The sequence below is a fragment of the Hyla sarda genome, chromosome 3 (genome assembly GCF_029499605.1).
Source record: "Hyla sarda isolate aHylSar1 chromosome 3, aHylSar1.hap1, whole genome shotgun sequence".
In the NCBI taxonomy this organism is placed as follows: Eukaryota; Metazoa; Chordata; class Amphibia; order Anura; family Hylidae; genus Hyla; species Hyla sarda.
Genome location: NC_079191.1, coordinates 19,548,609 through 19,563,863, shown reverse-complemented (window position 1 = coordinate 19,563,863; position 15,255 = coordinate 19,548,609).

Here is a 15,255-nt window from a genome sequence, read left to right as displayed (position 1 = left end):
GCTCTCCCCTGTCTGATAGCCCTCCCCATTGCTCTCTCCTGTCTGGTATGACTCCTCTGTGCTCTCTCCTGTCTGATAGCACTCCTCTGTGCTCTCTCCTGTCTGATAGTACTCCTCTGTGCTCTCTCCTGTCTGATAGGACTCCTCTGTGCTCTCTCCTGTCTGATAGTACTCCTCTGTGCTCTCTCCTGTCTGATAGGACTCCTCTGTGCTCTCACCTGTCTGATAGGACTCCTCTGTGCTCTCACCTGTCTGATAGGACTCCTCTGTGCTCTCACCTGTCTGATAGGACTCCTCTGTGCTCTCTCCTGTCTGACAGAACTCCTCTGTGCTTTTTTCTGTCTGATAGGACTCCTCTGTGTTCTCTCCTCTCTGATAGCACTCCTCTGTACTTTCTCCTGTCTGATAGTACTTCTCTGTGCTCTCTCTTGTCTGATCCTCTGTGCTCTCTCCTGTCTGATAGGACTCCTCTGTGCTCTTTCCTGTCTGATAGGACTCCTCTGTGCTCTCTCTTGTCTGATAGTACTTCTCTGTGCTCTCTCCTGTCTGATAGTACTCCTCTGTGCTCTCTCCTGTCTGATAGGACTCCTCTGTGCTCTATCCTGTCTGATAGGACTCCTCTGTGCTTTCTCCTGTCTGATAGTATTCTTCTGTGCTCTCTACTGTCAGACAGCACTCCTCTGTGCTCTCTCCTGTCTGATAGAACTCCTCTGAGCTCTCTCCTGTCTGGTAGGACTACCCTATGCTCTATCCTGTCCGAGAGGACTCCTCTATGCTCTCTCCGGTCTGAGAGGACTCCTCTGTGTTCTCCCCTGTCTGATAGCCCTCCTCTGTTCTCTCTCCTGTCTGATAGCACTCCTCTGTGCTCTCTCCTGTCTGATGGCACTCCTCTGTGCTCTCACCTGTCTGATAGGACTCCTCTGTGCTCTCACCTTTCTGATAGGACTCCTCTGTGCTCTCTCCTGTCTGACAGAACTGCTCTGTGCTTTCTTCTGTCTGATAGCGCTCCTCTGTGTTCTCTCCTCTCTGATAGCACTCCTCTGTACTTTCTCCTGTCTGATAGGATTCCTCTGTGCTCTCTCCGGTCTGATGGCACTCCTCTGTGCTCTCTCCTGTCTGATAGGACTCCTCTGTGCTTTCTCCTGTCTGACAGCACTCCTCTTTGCTCTCTCCTGTCTGGTAGTACTCCTCTCTGCTCTCTCCTGTCTGATAGGACTCCTCTGTGCTCTCTCCTGTCTGATAGGACTCATCTGTACTCTCTCCTGTCTGAAAGAACTCCTCTGTGATCTCTCCTGTCTGATAGGGCTCCTCTGTGCTCTCTCCTGTCTCATAGTACTCATCTGTGCTCTTTCCTGTCTGCTAGTACTCCTCTATGCTCTCCCCTGTCTGACAGGACTCCTCTGTGCTCTCTCCTGTCTGATAGGACTCCTCTGTGCTCTCTCCTTTCTGATAGGACTCCTCTGTGCTCTCTCTCTTCTGATAGGACTCCTCTGTGCTCTCTCCTGTCTGATAGGACTCCTCTGTGCTCTCTCCTGTCTGATAGTACTCCTCTGAGCTCTCTCCTGTCTGATAGCCCTCCTCTTTGCTCTCTCCTATCTGGTATGACTCCTCTGTGCTCTCTCCTGTCTGATAGCACTCCTCTGTGCTCTCTCCTATCTGATAGTACTCCTCTGTGCTCTCACCTGTCTGATAGGACTCCTCTGTGCACTCTCCTGTCTGATAGCACTCCTCTGTACTCTCACCTGTCTGATAGGACTCCTCTGTGCGCTCACCTGTCTGATAGGACTCCTCTGTGCACTTTCCTGTCTGATAGCACTCATCTGTGCTCTCAACTGTCTGATAGAACTCCTCTGTGCTCTCTCCTGTCTGATAGCACTCCTCTGTGATCTCTCCTGTCTGATAGTACTCCTCTGTACTCTTTCCTGTCTGATAGTACTCCTCTGTGCTCTCCTGTCTTATAGGACTCCTCTGTTCTCTCTCCTGTGCGTTAGGACTCCTCTGTTCCCTCTCCTGTCTGATAGGACTCCTCTGTGCTCTCTCCTGTCTGACAGAACTTCTCTCTGCTTTCTTCTGTCTGATAGCGCTCCTCTGTGTTCTCTCCTCTCTGATAGCACTCCTCTGTACTTTCTCCTGTCTGATAGTACTCCTCTGTGCTCTCTCTTGTCTGATAGTACTCCTCTGTGCTCTCTCCTGTCTGATAGGACTCCTCTGTTCTCTCTCCTGTCTGATAGGACTCCTCTGTGCTCTCACCTGTCTGATAGGACTTCTCTGTGCTCTCTACTGTCTGATGGCTTTCCTCTGTGCTCTCTGGAATTCTGAGAAATAAGAAGCTGATTCTCAATAATGCATACCATACCGAGAACCGGCGGGGACTGGTTTATAGGAATTCGAAAGAAATCTGCAGACAAAATGAAAGTAAAAGAATTTTTTTTCTATTTTTAAAGAATCTTAAAAAAAAAAGAAAAATATATAATTACATATGGTGGTACAGCTGGTATAAGTTATACATCATAAGTCACGGGACTCAGTTTTCCAACATTTCAGGTGTGAACGGAGAACAGGTGTCTTAAATGGTCACTGTAAGGTATAAACACGTTTTATATGTTGTACATCTTGGCAAAACATTAACCTTTTTTATATACTTCATAAGAAAAAAATGTATTTACTTTTTGATAAAATATTATGGCTTATACAATTATGGCATTGTCCAAGCTGAAGCAAAGGCAGGTCCAAGTGAGGGTGGGCTAGTACTCCTCTGTGCTCTCTCCTGTCTGATAGTTCTCCTCTGTGCTCTCTAATGTCTGATAGTACTCCTCTGTGCTCTCTCCTGTCTGATAGGACTCCTCTGTGCTCTCTCCTGTCTGATAGGACTCCTCTGTGCTTTCTCCTGTCTGATAGGACCCATCTGTGTACTCTCCTGTCTGGTAGGACTCCTCTGTGCTCTCTCCTGTCTGGTAGGACTCCTCTGTGCTCTCTCCTGTCTGGTAGGACTCCTCTGTGCTCTCTCCTGTCTGATAGTACTCCTCTTTGCTCTCTCCTGTTTGACAGCACTCCTCTGTGCTCTCTCCTGTCTGATAGCGCTCATCTGAGCTCGCTCCTGTCTGATAGGACTCCTCTGTGCTCTCTCCTGTCTGTCAGGACTCCCCTATGCTCTCTCCTTTCTGAGAGGACTCCTCTGGGCTCTCTCCTGTCTGATAGTACTCCTCTTTGCTCTCTCCTGTCTGATAGCCCTCCTCTGTGCTCTCTCCTGTCTGATTCCACTCCTCTTTGCTCTCTCCTGTCTGGTAGACCTCCTCTGTGCTCTCTCCTGTCTGATAGGTCTCCTCTGTGCTCTCTCCTGTCTGATAGGACTCCTATGTGCTTTCTTCAGTCTGATAGGACTCCTATGTGCTCTCTCCTGTCTGATAGCACTCCTCTGTGCTCTCTCCTGTCTGATACCACTCCTCTGTGCTCTCTCCTGTCTGATAGGACTCCTCTGTGCTCTCTCCTGGCTGATAGGACTCCTCTGTGCTCATTCCTGTCCTATCAGATAGGAGAGAGCACAGAGGAGTACTAACCCCCCCTCACCTACAGGACTTTGTCCTTGCTTGAGCTTCAGCTTTGACAAAGCTATGATTTTATAAGCCATGATTTCTATAACAAGGAAATGACATCTTATGAAGCATATTAGAGAGGTTAACCTTGTGCCAAGATGTACAACATATAAAAATTTTGTATCTGACAGTGCCCACTTAAATTTGGTGCTATCGCTCTCACACTCACTGGAGGTTCGGCATCGCACCTCATGGCAAAAAAAAACTGTGAGAATCTAAAAAAAAAAAAAATATATATATATATATGTTGCCCGACATAAAGATGGCAAGATAACTATCAAGTACATGGCTGGTGAATCAGGTTCTCTTCAGGTTTGCATTTTTAGCATGTTGAAAATGTAACATGCGAATGGACCGTTCATGCACATTATGGGGGCCCTCCCCAGGGAGAGAGAGCCCGAAATGGATGAGCCCATTTTTTTGTTTTTCTATTCTTCTCGTTTCGAATACGTGGATGAGGAGGACTACTTCAGATTCGGTGGACTATGGCGAGGTCCCATTTTTTTTTAGTTTTGGTTGGTTTTTTAACCTCTTGGGGACGCAGGGCAAATGCATATACCCTGCATCCCCGATCCCTAAGGACTCAGGGCGTACCTGTACGCCCTGGTCCGGTATAATAGGTTTAAACTGTTCTTACCGGCGGAGAACGGGTTAAACCCAGTGAGTCCCGGTTGCTACGGGCAGCCGGGACCCACGGCTAATGCCGGGCATGGCCGATCGGGCCGATGGCTGGCATTAACCCTTTAGACGCCGCGATCAAAGTTGCACACAGTTGTGCATGTAGTTTATAATTTTTTTAAGTATTAAATTAAAAACTATATAAATTCAGTATCCTTGTAACCGTATGGAAATACAGAATAAATATAAGGTGTCATTATTACCAAATATTGCACTGCTTAGAAACGGGAGACGCCAAAAGTTACAAAATGGCGTGTTTTTTTAAATTTCACCCCACAAATATTTTTTTGGGGGGTTTCGCCGCAGGTTATATTATAAAATAAGTGATGTAGTTGCAAAGTACAATTGGTGATGCAAAAAACAAGCCCTTATATGGGTCTGTAGGTGCAAAATTGAAAGAGTTAGGATTTTTAGAAGGGTGGGAGAAAAAAGCAAAAATGCAGGCTCCTTAAGGTGAGTCCCGAAGGGGTTTAACAAAATCGTAAACGAGGGCTGTGTGAGAGTGTTTTTTGTGATAAAAAACATTTAATTGTATGTGTTTTTTTTTTTTTATTACATTAAAGGCTCAATAGTTGAAGCTGTCTTAAAGGGGTACTCCACTGGCCAGCGTTCGGAAGGCTAAGTAATGGACTCTGTCTTAGAGCGGTACTCCACTGGCCAGCGTTCAGAAGGCTAAGTAATGGACGCTGCCTTAAAGGGGTACTCCACTGGCCAGTGTTCGGAAGGCTAAGTAATGGACTCTGTCTTAAAGGGGTACTCCACTGGCCAGCATTCGGAAGGCTAAGTAATGGACTCTGTCTTAAAGGGGTACTCCACTGGCCAGCGTTCGGTAGGCTAAGTAATGGGCTCTGTCTTAAAGGGGTACTTTACTGGCCAGCATTCGGAAGGCTAAGTAATGGACTCTGTCTTAAAGGGGTACTCCACTGGCCAGCATTCGGAAGGCTAAGTAATGGACTCTGTCTTAAAGGGGTACTCCACTGGCCAGCATTCGGAAGGCTAAGTAATGGACTCTGTCTTAAAGGGGTACTCCACTGGCCAGCGTTCGGTATGCTAAGTAATGGGCTCTGTCTTAAAGGGGTACTTTACTGGCCAGCGTTCAGAAGGCTAAGTAATGGACTGACTCTGTCTTCAAGAGGTACTCCACTGGCCAGCGTTTGGAAGTGAATGTTCTGAATGCTTTTTTTGCGCTGTGGGTGTCGGCCATACCCCCTCATGATGTCACAACCACGCCCACTCAATGCAAGTCTATGGGAGGGGGCGTGATGGCCGTCACGTCCCCTCCCATTGACTTGCATTGAGGAGGCGTGGCCAACCCCCGCAGTGCGAAAACAGCGTTCAGAACATTTAGTTCCAAACTCTGGCCAGTGGAGTTCCCCTGGGCTAACACTTGCCCTGTCCGGGCATGCTGGGAGTTGTAGTTTTGCAACAGCTGGAGGTCCACGGTATTGAGTATGATACACTATAGATGTCATAAAGTTATGGAATACTCCGGATAGTACCTGCAGCAGGGGCGGGGCGTCTATTGGGGGTTCGGGGAAACCAACTCATGCAATTTCTAGATACGGGAAACAAAATACTGAGAATTATGGCTTCAGCTCTACGACCTGGAGGACATCGGCCATGAAACATTTGTTGTGTTTGGGCCAAGATTGCTGCAAAATGATGAAGCAACATAAAAAAAAAATTCTGTAAAAAAAATAAAAAAATCCATGAAAATCGTCGCCACAAATGCAGAATTCCGTAAATGATACAAGGATATCAGGATGGGGGAGACGCAATTCCTAATGTGGACAGAAGAAACGGTGGCGCTGTCATCCATGTTTTCACCGTACACAATGATGGAAACCAGATAGAGTATTGCATCAGGTACGGGCACGAAGCGCTGGCGAGACAGACCCCGATTTCACACTTCACGGAGCGCGCCATTGTACAAGCGAGTACGGGGATTATTGTATTAGAGCAGGTCTGCTGCACACAACCAAGTGCACAGGAGGGGGCGCCGAGCAACGGGGCATCCAGGATACCAGGTCTCTCCCCATTATTCTGCCCTTAACCCCCAGATTTATCAAAACCTGTCCAGAGGAAAAGTTGCTGAGTTGCCCATAGCAACCAATCAGGTCACTTCTTTCATTTTGCAGAGGCCTTTTCAAAAGTGAAAGAAGCGATCTGATTGGTTGCTATGGGCAACTCAGCAATTTCCTCTCTGAACAGGTTTTGATAAATCTCCCCCTGAATCTTTACTAAATAATTGAGAAGGAAAAACTAAGATCTTGCAGTGACATAAGTATTCATACCCCTTACTATAACGTGTGACATAAGTATTCATACCCCTTACTATAATGTGTGACATAAGTATTCATACCCTTTACTATAATGTGTGACATAAGTATTCATACCCTTTACTATAACGTGTGACATAAGTATTCATACCCTTTACTATAACGTGTGACATAAGTATTCATACCCTTTACTATAATGTGTGACATAAGTATTCATACCCCTTACTATAACGTGTGACATAAGTATTCATACCCCTTACTATAACGTGTGACATAAGTATTCATACCCCTTACTATAACGTGTGACATAAGTATTCATACCCCTTACTATAACGTGTGACATAAGTATTCATACCCCTTACTATAACGTGTGACATAAGTATTCATACCCCTTACTATAACGTGTGACATAAGTATTCATACCCTTTACTATAACGTGTGACATAAGTATTCATACCCCTTACTATAACGTGTGACATAAGTATTCATACCCTTTACTATAACGTGTGACATAAGTATTCATACCCCTTACTATAACGTGTGACATAAGTATTCATACCCCTTACTATAACGTGTGACATAAGTATTCATACCCCTTACTATAACGTGTGACATAAGTATTCATACCCCTTACTATAACGTGTGACATAAGTATTCATACCCCTTACTATAACGTGTGACATAAGTATTCATACCCCTTACTATAACGTGTGACATAAGTATTCATACCCCTTACTATAACGTGTGACATAAGTATTCATACCCCTTACTATAACGTGTGACATAAGTATTCATACCCTTTACTATAACGTGTGACATAAGTATTCATACCCTTTTACTATAACGTGTGACATAAGTATTCATACCCCTTACTATAACGTGTGACATAAGTATTCATACCCCTTACTATAACGTGTGACATAAGTATTCATACCCCTTACTATAACGTGTGACATAAGTATTCATACCCCTTACTATAACGTGTGACATAAGTATTCATACCCCTTACTATTACGTGTGACATAAGTATTCATACCCTTTACTATAACGTGTGACATAAGTATTCATACCCTTTTACTATAACGTGTGACATAAGTATTCATACCCTTTACTATAACGTGTGACATAAGTATTCATACCCCTTACTATAACGTGTGACATAAGTATTCATACCCCTTACTATAACGTGTGACATAAGTATTCATACCCTTTACTATAACGTGTGACATAAGTATTCATACCCTTTACTATAACGTGTGACATAAGTATTCATACCCCTTACTATAACGTGTGACATAAGTATTCATACCCTTTACTATAACGTGTGACATAAGTATTCATACCCCTTACTATAACGTGTGACATAAGTATTCATACCCCTTACTATAACGTGTGACATAAGTATTCATACCCCTTACTATAACGTGTGACATAAGTATTCATACCCTTTACTATAACGTGTGACATAAGTATTCATACCCCTTACTATAACGTGTGACATAAGTATTCATACCCCTTACTATAACGTGTGACATAAGTATTCATACCCTTTACTATAACGTGTGACATAAGTATTCATACCCCTTACTATAACGTGTGACATAAGTATTCATACCCCTTACTATAACGTGTGACATAAGTATTCATACCCTTTACTATAACGTGTGACATAAGTATTCATACCCCTTACTATAACGTGTGACATAAGTATTCATACCCCTTACTATAACGTGTGACATAAGTATTCATACCCTTTACTATAACGTGTGACATAAGTATTCATACCCCTTACTATAACGTGTGACATAAGTATTCATACCCTTTACTATAACGTGTGACATAAGTATTCATACCCCTTACTATAACGTGTGACATAAGTATTCATACCCTTTACTATAACGTGTGACATAAGTATTCATACCCTTTACTATAACGTGTGACATAAGTATTCATACCCTTTACTATAACGTGTGACATAAGTATTCATACCCTTTACTATAATGTGTCACATAAGTATTCATACCCTTTACTATAACGTGTGACATAAGTATTCATACCCTTTACTATAACGTGTGACATAAGTATTCATACCCCTTACTATAACGTGTGACATAAGTATTCATACCCCTTACTATAACGTGTGACATAAGTATTCATACCCCTTACTATAACGTGTGACATAAGTATTCATACCCCTTACTATAATGTGTGACATAAGTATTCATACCCCTTACTATAACGTGTGACATAAGTATTCATACCCTTTACTATAACGTGTGACATAAGTATTCATACCCTTTACTATAACGTGTGACATAAGTATTCATACCCTTTACTATAACGTGTGACATAAGTATTCATACCCTTTACTATAACGTGTGATATAAGTATTCATACCCTTTACTATAACGTGTGACATAAGTATTCATACCCTTTACTATAACGTGTGACATAAGTATTCATACCCTTTACTATAACGTGTGATATAAGTATTCATACCCTTTACTATAACGTGTGTCATAAGTATTCATACCCTTTACTATAACGTGTGACATAAGTATTCATACCCCTTACTATAACGTGTGACATAAGTATTCATACCCTTTACTATAACGTGTGTCATAAGTATTCATACCCCTTACTATAACGTGTGACATAAGTATTCATACCCTTTACTATAACGTGTGACATAAGTATTCATACCCCTTACTATAACGTGTGACATAAGTATTCATACCCCTTACTATAACGTGTGACATAAGTATTCATACCCTGTACTATAACGTGTGACATAAGTATTCATACCCTGTACTATAACGTGTGACATAAGTATTCATACCCTTTACTATAACGTGTGACATAAGTATTCATACCCTTTACTATAACGTGTGACATAAGTATTCATACCCCTTACTATAACGTGTGTCATAAGTATTCACACCCTTTACTATAACGTGTGACATAAGTATTCATACCCCTTACTATAACGTGTGACATAAGTATTCATACCCCTTACTATAACGTGTGACATAAGTATTCATACCCCTTACTATAACGTGTGACATAAGTATTCATACCCTTTACTATAACATGTGACATAAGTATTCATACCCTTTACTATAACGTGTGACATAAGTATTCATACCCTTTACTATAACGTGTGACATAAGTATTCATACCCCTTACTATAACGTGTGACATAAGTATTCATACCCCTTACTATAACGTGTGACATAAGTATTCATACCCCTTACTATAACGTGTGACATAAGTATTCATACCCCTTACTATAACGTGTGACATAAGTATTCATACCCTTTACTATAACGTGTGACATAAGTATTCATACCCCTTACTATAACGTGTGACATAAGTATTCATACCCCTTACTATAACGTGTGACATAAGTATTCATACCCTTTACTATAACGTGTGACATAAGTATTCATACCCTTTACTATAACGTGTGACATAAGTATTCATACCCCTTACTATAACGTGTCACATAAGTATTCATACCCCTTACTATAACGTGTCACATAAGTATTCATACCCTTTACTATAACGTGTGACATAAGTATTCATACCCCTTACTATAACGTGTCACATAAGTATTCATACCCCTTACTATAACATGTGACATAAGTATTCATACCCTTTACTATAACGTGTGACATAAGTATTCATACCCTGTACTATAACGTGTGACATAAGTATTCATACCCTTTACTATAACGTGTGACATAAGTATTCATACCCTTTACTATAACGTGTGACATAAGTATTCATACCCTGTACTATAACGTGTGACATAAGTATTCATACCCCTTACTATAACGTGTGACATAAGTATTCATACCCTTTACTATAACGTGTGACATAAGTATTCATACCCCTTACTATAACGTGTGACATAAGTATTCATACCCTTTACTATAACGTGTGACATAAGTATTCATACCCCTTACTATAACGTGTGACAAATATTCATACCCCTTACTATAACGTGTGACATAAGTATTCATACCCCTTACTATAACGTGTGACATAAGTATTCATACCCTTTACTATAACGTGTGACATAAGTATTCATACCCTTTACTATAACGTGTGACATAAGTATTCATACCCTTTACTATAACGTGTGTCATAAGTATTCATACCCTTTACTATAGCGTGTGACATAAGTATTCATACCCCTTACTATAACGTGTGACATAAGTATTCATACCCTGTACTATAACGTGTGACATAAGTATTCATACCCTTTACTATAACGTGTCACATAAGTATTCATACCCCTTACTATAACGTGTGACATAAGTATTCATACCCTTTACTATAACGTGTGACATAAGTATTCATACCCCTTACTATAACGTGTGACATAAGTATTCATACCCCTTACTATAACGTGTGACATAAGTATTCATACCCTTTACTATAACGTGTGACATAAGTATTCATACCCTTTACTATAACGTGTCATAACTATTCATACCCTTTACTATAATGTGTGACATAAGTATTCATACCCTTTACTATAGCGTGTGACATAAGTATTCATACCCATTACTATAACGTGTGACATAAGTATTCATACCCTTTACTATAACGTGTGACATAAGTATTCATACCCTTTACTATAGCGTGTGTCATAAGTATTCATACCCCTTACTATAACGTGTCACATAAGTATTCATACCCTTTACTATAACGTGTGACATAAGTATTCATACCCTTTACTATAGCGTGTGTCATAAGTATTCAAACCCTTTACTATAACGTGTGACATAAGTATTCATACCCTTTACTATAACGTGTGACATAAGTATTCATACCCTTTACTATAACGTGTGACATAAGTATTTATACCCTTTACTATAACGTGTGACATAAGTATTCATACCCCTTACTATAACGTGTGATATAAGTATTCATACCCTTTACTATAACGTGTGTCATAAGTATTCATACCCCTTACTATAACGTGTGACATAAGTATTCATGTATTCATACCCTTTACTATAACGTGTGACATAAGTATTCATACCCTTTACTATAACGTGTGACATAAGTATTCATACCCTTTACAATAACGTGTCACATAAGTATTCATACCCCTTACTATAACGTGTGACATAAGTATTCATACCCCTTACTATAACGTGTGACATAAGTATTCATACCCTGTACTATAACGTGTGACATAAGTATTCATACCCTTTACTATAACGCGTCACATAAGTATTCATACCCCTTACTATAACGTGTGACATAAGTATTCATACCCTTTACTATAACGTGTGACATAAGTATTCATACCCCTTACTATAACGTGTGACATAAGTATTCATACCCCTTACTATAACGTGTGACATAAGTATTCATACCCTTTACTATAACGTGTGACATAAGTATTCATACCCTTTACTATAACGTGTCATAACTATTCATACCCTTTACTATAATGTGTGACATAAGTATTCATACCCTTTACTATAGCGTGTGACATAAGTATTCATACCCATTACTATAACGTGTGACATAAGTATTCATACCCTTTACTATAACGTGTGACAAGTATTCCTACCCTTTACTATAACGTGTGTCATAAGTATTCATACCCTTTACTATAACGTGTGACATAAGTATTCATACCCTTTACTATAACGTGTGACATAAGTATTCATACCCTTTACTATAACGTGTGACATAAGTATTCATACCCTTTACTATAGCGTGTGACATAAGTATTCATACCCTTTACTATAGCGTGTGTCATAAGTATTCATACCCTTTACTATAACGTGTGACATAAGTATTCATACCCTTTACTATAACATGTGACATAAGTATTCATACCCTTTACTATAACGTGTGACATAAGTATTCATACCCTTTACTGTAACGTGTGACATAAGTATTCATACCCTTTACTATAACGTGTGACATAAGTATTCATACCCTTTACTATAACATGTGACATAAGTATTCATACCCCTTACTATAACGTGTGATATAAGTATTCATACCCCTTACTATAACGTGTGACATAAGTATTCATACCCTTTACTATAACGTGTGACATAAGTATTTATACCCTTTACTATAACGTGTGACATAAGTATTCATACCCCTTACTATAACGTGTGATATAAGTATTCATACCCTTTACTATAACGTGTGTCATAAGTATTCATACCCCTTACTATAACGTGTGACATAAGTATTCATGTATTCATACCCTTTACTATAACGTGTGACATAAGTATTCATACCCTTTACTATAACGTGTGACATAAGTATTCATACCCTTTACAATAACGTGTCACATAAGTATTCATACCCCTTACTATAACGTGTGACATAAGTATTCATACCCCTTACTATAACGTGTCACATAAGTATTCATACCCTTTACTATAATGTGTGACATAAGTATTCATACCCCTTACTATAACGTGTCACATAAGTATTCATACCCTTTACTATAACGTGTGACATAAGTATTCATACCCTTTACTATAGCGTGTGTCATAAGTATTCATACCCTTTACTATAACGTGTGTCATAAGTATTCATACCCTTTACTATAACGTGTGACATAAGTATTCATACCCTTTACTATAATGTGTGACATAAGTATTCATACCCTTTACTCAGGACTTGGTTGAAGCCCCTTTGGCAGTAATTCCAGCCTCCAGTCTTTTTGGGGATGAGGCAACATATTTGGATTTGGGGATTTTCCTCCATTCTTCTCTGTAGATCCTCTCCAGCTCTGTCAGGTTGGATGGGACCATCGGTGGAAGCCATTTTCAGGTCTCCAAAGATGTTACATTAGGTTCGGGCTCTGGCTGGGCCACTCAAGGACATTCACAGAGTTGTCCCTAAGCGGCTCCTGTGTTGTCCCTGCCGTGTGCTTAGGGTCAATGTCTTGTTGGAAGGTGAATCTTCACCCCAGTCTGAGGTCCAGAGCTCTGGATCAGGTTTTCATTAACAATATCTCTGTACTTTGAACCATTCAGCTTTCCCTCAATCCTGACCTGTCTCCCTGTCTCAAAAAACATGATGCTGCCCCCATTATACTTCACTGTAGGGATGGTATTGGGCAGGTGATGGGCAGTGCCTGGTTTCCCCCAGACATGATGCTGCCCCCACCATGATCACTTTAGGGATGGTATTGGGCAGGTGATGGGCAGTACCTGGTTTCCCCCAGACATGATGCTGCCCCCACCATGATCACTTTAGGGATGGTATTGGGCAGGTGATGGGCAGTGCCTGGTTTCCCCCAGACATGATGCTGCCCCCACCATGATCACTGTAGGGATGGTATTGGGCAGGTGATGGGCAGTGCCTGGTTTCCTCCAGACATGATGCTGCCCCCACCATGATCACTGTAGGGATGGTATTGGGCAGGTGATGGACAGTGCCTAGTTTCCTCCAGACATCAGAGCGGTGCTCGAGTCGTACACGGCAGGATCCGGCTGCTATCAGCGATCGCGCGGATGTCCGCCATTAACCCCTCAGATGCCGTGATCAGTACTGATCCCGGCATCTGCGGCATGTTAGAATAGATAATCATGTTAAAATAGATGATCAGATCGCCCGGAGCGCTGCCGTGGCGATCCCATCATCTGTAATGGCGGATAGAGGTCCCCTCACCTGCCTCCATCCATCTCCCGATATCTCCTGCCCTGGTCTGCTCGATCACCGATAATACTGATCAGTGTTTTGCCCTATACATAGCATTGAACAGTATTAGCAATCAAATGATTGCTATAGATAGTCCCCTATGGGGGCATAAAAAGTGTTAAAAAAAAGTCGAAAAATTAAAAAAAAAAATTAAAAATAAAATAAAAAGGGAAAAATCCCCTGACCCAATAAAAATGAAAATTGTCAGTTTTTCTCATTTTACCCCCAAAAAGCACAATTTTTTTTTAAATAAACATATTTGGTATCGCCGCGTGCGTAAATGTCCGACCTATCAAAATATAATGTTAATGATCCCGTACGGTGAATGCCGTAAACGTAAAAAATAAAAAGAAGTCCAAAATGCTGCCTTTGTCACTTTTATTCCCCCAAAAAAATGAATAAAAAAATTATCTAAAAGTCTTATATATGCAAATGTGGTATTGATAAAAAGTACAGATGACGGCGCAAAAAATGAGCCCTCATACCGCCCTATACACGGAAAAATGAAAAAGTTATAGGTGGTCAAAGTAGGGTGATTTTAGATTACTGATTTTGTTCAAAATAGTTTTAGATTTTTTTTAAGCGGTAAAAAAAAAAATATAAAAGTATTTAGCCATGGGTATGATTTTAATCGTATTGACCTACAGAATAAAGAACACATCATTTTTACCGTGAAGTGTATAGTGTGAAAACGAAACCTTCCGAAATGTGCAAAATTGTGGTTTTCATTGAAATTTCCTCCCTAAAAAAAAAAAAATTTTTTTTGGGGGGGGGGTTCACCGTACATTTTATGGTAAAATCAGAGGTTTCATTACAAAGTACAATTGGTCATGCAAAAAACAAGCCCTTATATGGGTCTGTAGATGGAAATATAAAGGAGTTAATGATTTTAGAAGGCGAGGAGGAAAAGACGAAAAACGCAAAAATAAAATTGGCCTGGTCCTTAAGGTTAAAATGCGCCACCTGGTGGAAGTGCATAGTAATACAGGAGTCAAATAAACACAAGAACA